Source organism: Spermophilus citellus (assembly GCF_964194105.1).
Source record: "Spermophilus citellus genome assembly, chromosome: 4".
Taxonomy (NCBI): domain Eukaryota; kingdom Metazoa; phylum Chordata; class Mammalia; order Rodentia; family Sciuridae; genus Spermophilus; species Spermophilus citellus.
The window spans coordinates 164,252,057-164,264,091 of record NC_138185.1 but is presented as its reverse complement, the minus strand read 5'-3'; the positions used below and the strand labels follow the sequence as shown (position 1 = coordinate 164,264,091).

At 37.8% G+C, this 12,035-nt stretch overlaps 1 protein-coding gene across 3 annotated transcripts in view; it reads right to left on the bottom strand.

Moving 5' to 3' along the window:
• EXD2 (exonuclease 3'-5' domain containing 2) overlaps positions 1-10,290 on the bottom strand; it is a 57,661-nt gene extending 47,371 nt beyond the window's left edge. The window contains exon 1 of one of the 3 annotated variants that reach the window (XM_081290037.1): positions 10,211-10,290. The gene's annotated coding sequence lies outside the window, so the exon portion shown is untranslated. The remainder of the gene's footprint in view (positions 1-10,210) is intronic. The other 2 variants (XM_081290042.1, XM_081290038.1) reach the window with 2 other exon arrangements.
• Between the last annotated feature and the right edge of the window lie 1,745 nt (positions 10,291-12,035).

Sequence of the window (12,035 nt, the reverse complement as noted above, 5' to 3'; positions counted from 1 at the left end):
TCAGAATTATCTGGAAAAATAATAAGTCATCAACCAACTTTTAAAACTTCAAAAATAATTTAGAAATTTTGATGGATATGAAAGCAAAAGTTTACTGAACCCAGTATAAAAACGTGAAAAACAATTTCATTCATAACAGCAAATATAAATATAAAGCAATAACCACACACACATATATACAATGGTGGATTGAACTCAACATGTACAGGCACTTTACATGTACATATACTCAAGCATATACTACAATGGCCTAAAGACATTGGCCCAATGGTCTAAGGACTCCCATTAAGCCCTGTCTCCAAAAGGGTCAACCATTTTCCAAAAGCACCACCCTAGAACTAAGCTTTTAACACGTGGATCTTTGGAAAACATGAAACATCCAAGCCATATTGTTATATAGGTATACTCAAAATAACATATAAGCTAGGTGCAAACTTAATTTTTGAAACCTTTTTTTAAAAATTGAGGGCTGGGGTTGTAGCTCAGTGGTAGAGCGCCTTCCTCATGTGAGGCCCTGGGTTTGATCCTTAGCACCACATAAATATAAATAAATAAAATAAAGATATTGTGTCCATCTACAATTAAAAATTTAAAAAAAAAAACTGAATTGACCATAAAGACAACCCAAGCAATGGAAGAAAAATTTGCAAATCATTTATCTGATAAAAGTATATATCTAGAATATTAAAAAAAGAACTCTTACAACTCAAAAATAAAAAGGCAAATAGCCAAATTTAAAATCAGATTAAAGATACAAATAAACATTTGAAAGAAGACAGAGAAACGGCCAATAAGTACATGGAACAAAGTCCCATGTCATTAGCTATTAGAAAAATACAAATCAAAACCACAATGAAATATCATTTCACACTACCAGGATGACTCTCAAAAAAATAGGTAATAAGTACTGAAAATAATAAGAAAAAAGTCAGAACTCTCAAACATTGTCAGTGAAAACGTCAAATGGTACAGCTAATCTGGTAAACAGACCACCAGTCCCTCAGTTAAGAAAAACTTACCATATGACAGGATACAAAATCAACACACAAAAACCAATAGTTTTCCTACACACCAACAATTAATTCACTAAAAAAGAAATCATGAAAACAATTCCATTAACAATAGCCTCAAAGAAGAAGGAGGAGGAGGAGACGGAAAAAAAACATAGGATAAATCTAACCAAGGAGTTGAAAGACTACAATAAAAATTATAGAACACTGAAGAAAGAAATTGAAGAGGACAGAAGAAGTCAGAAACACCTCTCATGTTTGTGGGGAGTCAGAATTAACATTGCTAAAATGGCCATATTACCAAAAGCAATATACAGATTCAGTATAATCCCAATCGAAATATCAATGACGTTCTTCACAGAACTAGGAAAAAACAGTCCTAAAATTCATTTGAAAACATAAAAGACATGGAATAGTCAAAGCAATTCTAAGCAAAAAAGCAATGCGGAGGCATCATAATATCCAACTTCAAATTATACTACAGAGCTACGATAACAAAAACTGCATGGTACTGGCATTAAAAACAGACACATCCACACAGATACAGTCATCTGGTCCTTGACAAAGGTGACAGAAATATGTGCTAGAGAAGAGACAGTCTTTGTAGATGGTGCTGGGAAAATGGTTATCCATATGTAGAAGAACGAGACTGGATCCTTATATCTCAGCCTGCACAAAGTTAACTCAAAAATGGATCAAAGACCTAGGAATTAGGCCAGAAACTAACCCCTGGAAGAAAATGTAGGATCAACACTCCAGGATAGAGGTACAGGCAACAATTTCCTCAATAAGACCCTAAAGCTTAGGAAATAATATCAAGAACAAATAAGTAGATGGGCTGTGGTTGTGGCTCAGAGGTAGAGCATTCACCTAGCATGCGTGAGGCACTAGGTTCGATCCTCAGCACCATATAAAAATAAAATGAAGATATTGTGACCACCTAAAAGTAAATAAATAAATAAATATTTTTTTTAAAAAGGTACTAATAAGTAGATACTATCAAATTTATAAAACTTCTTCACAGCAAAGGAAACAATTAAGAATATAAGGAGAGAATCTACAGAATAGGAAAAAAATTTTGCTAGCTACCTTCTGACAGAGGATTAATATCCAGAATATATAGAGAACTCACAAAACTTACCACCAAAAAAAAAAATTACCCACTCAATAAATGGAGAAATGAACTAAACAGACTTCTCAAAAGAATACAAATGGCCAACAAATATATGAAAAAATGTTCAACATCTTTAGCAATTAGGAAAATGCAAATCAAAACTATATTGAGATACTACCAAAAGCCCTATACAGATTTAAGGCAATTCCAATCAAAATTCCAATGACATTCCTCATAGAAATAGAAAAAGCAGTCATGAAATTCATCTGGAAAAATAAGAGACCCAGAATAGCTAAAGCAATCCTTAGCAAGAAGAGTAAAGCAGGTGGCATCACTATACCAGATCTTAAACTATACTACAGAGCAATATAACAAAAACAGCACGGTATTGGCACCAAAACAAACCAACAATACAGAATAGAGGACACAGAGACTAACCCACATAATTACAGTTATCTTATATTAGAGAAAGGCACCAAAAATGTACTTTGGAGAAAAGATAGCCTCTTCAACAAATGGTGCTGGGAAAACTGGAAATCCATATGCAACAAAATGAAATTAAACCCCTCTCTCTCACCATGCACAAAACTCAAAGTGGATAAAGGACCTAGGAATTAAACCAGAGATGCTGCGCCTATTAGAAGAAAAAGTAGGCCCAAATCTCAATCATGTCAGATTAGGCCCCAACTTCCTTAATAAGACTCCTATAGTGCAAGAATTAAAATCAAGAATCAATAAATAGGAATTCAAACTACAAAGCGTCTTCTCAGCAAAAGAAACAATCAGTGGGGTGAACTGATAGCCTACAATTTGGGAACAAATTTTTACCACACACACATCAGATACAACACTAATCTCTAGGATATATAAAGAACTCAAAAAACTTAACACCAAAAAAAAAAAAAAAACAACAATAAATGGGCCAAGGAACTGAACAGACACTTCTCAGAAGATATACAATCAATCAACAAATATATGAAAAAAATGTTCAACATCTCTAGCAATTATAGAAATGCAAATCAAGAACTACTCTTAAGATTTTATCTCACTCCAGTCAGAATGGCAGCTATTAAGAATACAAACAATAAGTGTTGGCGAGGATGTGGGGAAAAAGGCATACTCATATATTGCTGATGGGACTGCAAATTGGTGCAGCCAATATGGAAAGCAGTATGGAGAATCCTTGGAAAACTGGGAATGGAACCACCATTTGACCCAGCTATCCCTCTCCTCAAGGACTTAAAATCAGCATACTACAGGGACACAACCACATCAATGTTTATAGCAGCACAATTCACAAGAGCTAAACTCTGGATGCCCTTCAGTAGATGAATGGATAAAAAAAAATGTGGTAAATATGTGCAATGAAATATTATTCAGCATTAAAAGAGAATAAAATCATGGCATTTGCATGTAAATGGATGGAGTTGGAGAAGATAATGCTAAGTGAAGTTAGCCAATCCCCAAAAACCAAATGCCAAATGTTTTCTCTGATTTAAGGATGCTGATTCACAATGTGGTTGGGGGGGGGGGGGAGCAGAGCATGGGAGGACTAAATGAACTCTAGATAGGGCAAAGGGGAGGGAGGGGAAGGGAGGTTTCATCTCGCTCCAGTTAGAATGGCAGCCATCAGAAATACAAATAATAATAAATGCTTTAGAGTATGTGGAGAAAAGAAACACTAACTGCTACAACCACTATGGAAATCAGTACAAAGGTTCCTCAAAAGACTAGGAACAGAACCACCACATGACTCATACCACTCTTCATTTTTTATCCTAAAGAATTAAAGATAGTAGCTGGGCACAGTGGTGTACGCCTATAATTCCAGTGGCTTGGGAGGCTGAGGTAGGAGGATCATGAGTTCAAAGGCAGCCTAAGGGACTGGGGTGTGGCTCAGTGGTAGAGTGCTAACCTAGCATGCACAAGGCACTGGGTTCGATCCTTAGCACCACATAAATGTAAAATAAAGATATCGTGTCCACCTAAAACTTAAGAATAAATATTTTTTAAAAAAGCCAGCCCCAGCAAAAGTGAGGTGCTAAGCAACTCAGTGAGACCCTGCCCCTAAATAAAATACAAAATAGGGCTGGGGCCTGGTGGCTCAGTGGTTAAGTGTTCCCGAGCTCATCCCTGGTACCCGCCCCCCCCCCAAAAAAAATTAAAGACTGTATACTATAGAATTATATGCATACCCATGTTTGACAATAGTCAAATTTTGGAATCAGTCTACATGATCATGGGATATATATATATTCAAGGGAGTTTTGTTTGTTTGTTTTGGTATTGAGGATTGAACCCAGGGATGTTTTACCACTAAGCTACATCCCCAGTCCTCTTTATCTTGAGACAGGATCTTGCTAAGTTGCCAAGGGTCTTGCTAAGTTGCCCCGTTTGGCCTCAAACTTGCAATCCTCTTGCCTCAGCCTCTTAACTGACCACCATACCCAACTACCCAATGGAGTTTTATTCAGCCATAAAGAGAAATGAGCTGGTTACAGTGGCCCACACCTGTAATCCCAGGAGCCTGGGGGGCTGAGGCAAGAGAATTGAGAGTTCAAAGCCAGCTTCAGAAACTTAGCAAGGTGCTAAGCAACTCAGTGAGACCCTGTCTCTAAATAAAATACAAAAAAAAAGGGCTGGGGATATGGCTCAGTGGTTGAGTGCCCCTCCCAGACAAAAAAGAATGAAATTATGTCATTTGCAGGAAACAGATAGAACTTGAGAGCATCATGTTAAGCAAAATAAGCCAAACTCAGAAAGTCTGGGGTCTTATGTTTTCTCTCATATGTGGAAGATAGAGTGGAAAGATGGGGAAAAAAGGAAGTAGGGAATCTCATGAAATAAGAAGGAAGACCTGTAGAGCGAGGAAAAGAAAAGAGGAAATACTGGGGATATTAACCAAATGATATTGTTATACTGTATGCACATATGAATATGTAACAACAAATCCCATTATTATGTATAATTATAATGCATCAATAAAAAATGAGGGGAAAAGTTACCATATGACCCAGCAATTTCACTCCCAGATATATATATCCAAGGGAAATTAAAACATGCCACACTATAAAGTTCATAACAACATTATTTACAATAGCCCAAAAGTGGAAACACAAATGTCCATTAGCTGATGAAAGGATACATAAAATGCAGCGCATCTACATGTTATGGCTTGACTGTGTCATCCAAAAAGACACCTGTGAATGTGACCTTATTTGGAATCAGGGTCTTTCTAGATGTAATTAAATTAGGATGAGGTCATACTAGAGTACAGTGGATTCTTAATCCAACATGACTGCTGTCCTATAGGAAGAGAAGAGACCCGGGGTCAAATATGAAGACAGACATGCAGGAAAGAAGATTTGTGATGACAGAGGCAGAGACTGGAGTTACGCAACCACAAACCAAGGAAGGCCAAGGACTGCCAACAATCACAGGAGCTAGGAAGAGGCAAGGAAGGATGCTCCCCCAGAGCCTGGGAGTGGTGCAGTCCCACGGACACCTTCATAATAACTTTCTAGCTTCCCGAACCGTGAAAGAACATTTACACTGTCAGTCACTCAGTTTGTGTTGCTTTGTTACTACAGCCCTAGGAGACAAATACACCATCGGATGGAATTTTATTCAGCAATAAGACAGACTGAATCTTGAAAACATTAAATGGAAGAAGCTAGTCACAAAAGACCACATCATCTTTTTTTTACACACCTTGTCTTATTCCCTTTATACAAATATCCAGATCTATACAGACAGAACAATGAGAAGTTGGCTAGAGCTAGGGCATTGGGGGAGCTGGGAATGGGAAGTGACTACAAATGGGTATAGGCTTCTTTGGGGGTAATAAAAATGTTCTACATTTAGATTGTACTGATGGTGTCACAACTCTGTGAATATACTAAAATTCAAAGAATTATACAGTTTGAGAATGAATTATATAACATATGAATTGCCTCTGAATAAAACCACAGAAAAATATTTTGACAAGTTGATTCTAAAATTAATCTGTAAAGAAAACCAATAGCTGAAAACCTGTTTTTTAAAATATTGGAGTATGGGGCTGGGGATGTGGCTCAAGCGGTAGCGCGCTTGCCTGGCATGCGTGTGGCCCGGGTTCGATCCTCAGCACCACATACCAACAAAGATGTTGTGTCCGCTGAAAACTAAAAAATAAATATTAAAAAATTCTCTCTTTCTCTCTCTCTCTCCTCTCTCACTCTCTCTTTAAAAAAAAATAAATAAAAAATAAATAAAATAAAATATTGGAGTATGCCAGTAACTCAGTTAAGGCAAGAGAATCACAAGCTCAAGGTCAGTCCCAGTACTTAATGAAACCTTCAGCAACTTAGCAAGACTCTTGTCTCAAAAAAAAAAAATTATATTTTTTTTGAGAATTTTTTAAAAATATTTATTTATTTATTTAAGTTTCCGGTGGACACAACATCTTTATTTTATTTTTATGTGGTGCTGAGGATCGAACCCAGCGCCCCCCGCATGCCAGGCAAGCATATTACCGCTTGAGCCACATCCCCAGCCCTCAAAAAATTTTTTTAAAAAAGGACTGGAGAGGTATTTAGTGGTAAAGTGCTTCTAGGTTTAAACCCCAGAGAGAGCATGGAAGCTGACAAATTATGTGATTTCCAGTAAAATAATCACTTGGGAGTATTTACTAGATTGAAAATATAACATATGGTTCACTATAGGATGTGATGGTTTTAGGGTCCAGCAATACAGAAAATTAGTCCACAGAACAGAGTCAAAAAACAGATCTTGTTTGTGTGAGATATCAGTATACAATAAATATGGCATTTCAGATTAACAGCTTAAGAGTGGATGATATACAAAGTGACACTATTTAGAAAATAATAATTATACACATGCATACACACATGCATACACCAATTCTAGAGAAATTAAAGAAAACCTCAAAAATATCCTATAACTATTTTTTCTCCAATAAATTGTATAAAGACAATTTATTGGAGAAAAAATAATAGTTATAGGAGAAAACCCTGCTCTGTCTTACAATAGAGTAGGATATTTTAACCTCAGCAAAACTAACATTTTAAGTTGAAAATTTTCTGCATTGGGGAGCACTGTCCTGTGCATTGTGGGATGTAGAGCAGCATCCCTGACTTCCACTCATCAGGTGATAATAACAGCAACCCTTCAGCTGAACAACCAAAAAATGTCTCCAGACATCACTAATGGGTCCATAAGGCAACAAACCCTCTCCCTTTCTGAGAACCACCGGGGTAAGAAATGGTGTGTGTGTGGGGGGGGGGCTGGGATTGTGGTTCAGTGGTAGAGCGCTCGTCTAGCACAGGCAGGACCCGGGTCCGATCCTCAGCACCACATAAAAAATAAATAAAGGCATTGTGTTGTGCATCTACATCTAAATAAAATACAAAAAAAAGGGGGGGGGGCTGGGGATATGGCTACATCTACACCTAAAATAAAATAATATAAAATAAAATATAAAAAAATATACATCCTTAATTAAAAAAAAAAAAGAAAGAAATGATAGCCACAAAGCACAAACACACACAGAAAAGACTGGTTCATGTAAACATTAAATGCAAAGCTTTGTTTCAACAGGATGCCTTAAAGTTAAGGGACAAGGAACAACTTTTAAAAGTATTAAGTTGGGAGTAAATATTTAAAACACACATAAATGACAAAAGATTAAAATCCAGTACAACAAGAAAAAGTCAATCCACCAGAAAAAAATTCTCGAGAGGAATTATAAACGGCTGACTGTGAAAAGATTCTGAATCTCAACAGGAATTAGGGGAATACAAACTACAATAGCAATAAGAGATCATTTTGCATCCATCAGATGGCAAAAAAAAAAGACATCAAATATTTAAAAGAGCCTGTGTGAAATTGGTATTACTATACACTATGGTAGGTAGTTTGGCATTATTAAACATCCACCCCCTCCTATCCAGCAATTTCATCTAAGTAAAACTATCCTTGAGAAATGCTCATCTGGGCACACAGAGACATGTGGACTGATGTTCTTTGCACACCATGGGTCCAACAGTGAAAAACTGGAAACAACCAACGGAATTTCACACACTCTGCAATGTTAAAGTACTATGGAACTTAGCAAAAAGAATGAACAGGTTGAGGGGCTGGAGCTGGGGCTCAGCAGTAGCACACTTGCCTGGAATGTTTGTGAGGTACTAGGTTCAATTCTCAGAACCCCATATAAATAAGTAAGTAAAATAAAGGTCTATCAACAACTAAAGAAAGTTTTTTTTAAAAAAAATGAATAGATTGATCTCTATAGTGACAAGAAGTATTTTAAGACCCATTTTTTTAAAAAAAAAATTTTAGTTATCAATGGTCCTTTTTTTAAAAAAAATATTATTTATATGTGGTGCTGAGAATTAAACCCAGTGCCTCACACATACTAGGCAAAGGTCTCTACCACTGAGCCATAACCCCAGCCCTCAAGAACCATTCTTAAGCACAAAACATCAAGTTGCAGAATAGGGACAATATACTATATTTGTGAAAAAAAAATACACTTTTGTAAAAGATTTAACACGAAATCTTACAAATATATATCTTACCTGTACACACACTAGTCAATAAACATAAAGAAATAAAAAAAAAAACAACCCAAAGTGATAACAGTTCTTACTTTTGGGTAAAGGGCTAGTAAAGAAAAAAAGATAAGAAATAGAAAAAATAGGACTGGGGTTGTAGCTCAGTGGCAGAGTGCTTCCCTAGCACTTGTGAGGCACTGGGTTCGATCCTCAGCACCACATTAAAATAAATAAATAAAATAAAGGCACTGTGTCCATCGACGACTAAGAAAAAAAAAAAAAAAAGAAAAGAAACAGAAAAAATATAGAGAGAGGACCTGTCTTGTTTAAAATTTTTTTTTTTCCGGGGCTGGGGCTGTAGCAGAGCGCTTGCCTAGCAAGCGTGAGGCACTGGGTTGGATCTGCAGCACCACATAAAAATAAAGGCATTCTTTCCATCTATAGCTACAGAAAAAAAAAAAAAAAAAAAAAAAAAACTACTGAAGAGGCTGAGACCTGAAGATCGCAAGTTCAAAGTCAGCATGAACAACTTGTCGAGACCCTGTCTCAAAATAAAAAATAAAAAAAGGTTGGAGATGTAGCTCAGTGGTGAAGTGCCCTGGGTTCAATCCCCATTACGGACAGAAAGACAGAAAAACCTATAGACAACAATTTTCCATGATTTTTTTTTTGCACAAGATTGAATGCTTATAGTACAATGAATGTCTTAAAAGATACATTTTTTAGAACAATTTAAACGAGACCAAATTTAAACATTCCTCCCCGCTATTAAACCGCTTTTCTCCCCACTTTCTAATCCAGATAATGAACACAACCTTTCGGAACTGGGGACGTAGCTCAGCGGCAGGGCGCTTGCCTAGCATTTGTGAGGCCCTAGGTTCAATCCCCAGCACCACAAAAACGACCATACAGCAAAAAAGAATAAACAAAGACCTTCCGTTGCAACTCCTGGTATAAAGTGGGTTTATTAAGGAGCCTGTTTAAGGGCTTGGATTTGTTTGTACTTAAATGTGCAGGTATCAGTTTTATATTAAGTAACTATGAAGGTTCTCGATCGGCTCTGTCCCCCAGGTGATGGGTGCGGGGTTGGTCCCCACGACTCCAGGAGGGGCTGTAGCTGCGGAGGCGAGGAATACAGCCGAGGAGTTGGCGAGGCGGCCGCACGGCCTCCTTTTCAGCTGATTGGATCAGGGAGCCCAGAGGGCTTGTAAGATCCTCCCCAAAAGGGAAGAAGGGATCGAAGGAGCCGCTGGGGAGGGCGCCAGGGCCGAGACCTGAGTCTCCAGGAGAACCTGGATGCTGATCCGCCCCCGCCCTGGGGTTGGGGAGACCTGGAGGCCGCGCCCGAGGGCGGGGAGAGGGGCAGGACCAACTCGCTTGGGGACAGCGTGCTCCCCGCAAATCACTCACCCACGCACACAGTGATGTCCCCAACATCACCACACCACCCTTTCTGTCGACGCTAAAAAACCCCTCCGCCTGATACACAGGAACAGTGAAGACTTCGCTGGTCCCTCAGCTTCACTCACCTGCGGCCTCAGACTGGGCCTGAACACCTGCGGCACCTCATCTCTCCCTGAAAAGCTGGAACCTTCGCGACCGCCTGCGCTCACCCACCCGGATCCACTAGGACCGTAACCACTTCCGGTCCAACTGCGGACCGGGAAGACGTAACCCCAGTCGGAGTGGGGGACTGGGCAACGCCATCTTGTACGGAAGCTGTTGTATCTTCAGCTTCTACACTGTTGAACAAAAAAGGACTGTTAAAAGTTGGAAAGGAGGAATGTCTTTTCAGGAAAGTGGTGTTTTTGTTTCTGGGAAGGTATTTTAGTTTTTTTCATTTTGGTTTTGGAGAGAGAAGTCGAGAACTCTCACAGGATGCAATGTAAAACATCTAATTTTCATTCTTTATTATCCTGGGTAGTGTTTTTCTACCACATTAATTTTTTTGACTTTAAATGATGAAAGTGAATAGGAGAAACAGTGTATTTATTTTTAAAATATTTTTTAGGGCTGGGGATGTGGCTCAAGCGGTAGCGCGCTCGTCTGGCATGCGTGCGGGCCCGGGTTCGATCCTCAGCACCACATACCAACAAAGATGTTGTGTCCGCCGAGAACTAAAAAATAAATATTAAAATTCATTCTCTCTCAAAAAAAAATATTTTTTAGTTACAGATGAATGCAATATCTTTGTTTATTTATTTTTATGTGGTGCTGAGGATCGAACCCAGTGCCTCACATGTGCGAAGCAGGCGCTCTGCCACTGAGCCACAGCCCCAGCCCCAGCCCAAGAGACAGTGTATTTAAATAATGTATTCCTCATTAACAGTGCATATTATCTGATAGCCATTAATAATTTATACCATCTTTTATAACAATAACCATAATACCTACTTATATATTAAATCGGTATTTTTTAATATTTATTTTTTAGTTATAGGTGGTGGACACAATATCTTTATTTCATTTTTATGTGGTGCTGAGGATCGAACCCAGTGCCTCACAAGTGCTAGGCGAGCACTCTATCACTGAGCCACAAGCCCAGCCCCGTTCATTTAGTCTTTGGTAGCAGTTATTATATGTGAGCCAACTAATATGTGCTATAAGCTGTTCTTTTGTCATGAACTATGTAAAGAGAAGGAAAAATGAGATGTGTATAAATAACCAATACAAAATATAATAATAGCTGCCATTTGTTGACTTGTACTTGCTCAGTATGCTAGGAATTTCACAAAGCATTTTATTTATCTTATGTCATTTAATCCTCATCTCCATGAGGTGGCACTATTATTAGTGCCATTTTACATAAAATGAAGGAAAGTTCAATAACTTTCTCAAGGTATCTCAGCAAGTAAACGTTGGAGCTTGGAATCAATCCTCAGTATAGTACATATTAGCTGCCTCACATATAATTGTGAACTGTGTTGTCCTCATTGTCTATATTATATTTCTTCCAATACAGAGAAAAAGGTTCCAAGTCCCATTAGATAAATAGTCATAAGGAATAAATTTCTAGCAAATATAGAAGATTAACTCACTCCATTTTGTCTGTTTCTTCTTGAAACACCTAAAAATATAAAAGCACTCTATAAATAGGAAATACAAATGAAAACCATAATGTAATATCACTCTTTACCTCCGGGGCTAAAAAGAAAAAGAAAATCCCAAGTATTGTTAAGATTTTGGAGCAATCAAAGAACTTATTCTCTTGAAGAGAATACAAATTGATACAATTACTTAAACTGTTTGGTAATAAAGGTCAACTAAAGCTGAACATATGAATAGCTTTTGTCCCAAGAATTTTACTCCTAATTTTATACCCATAAGTTCAAGAGGTCATGTACAAAAAAAAAA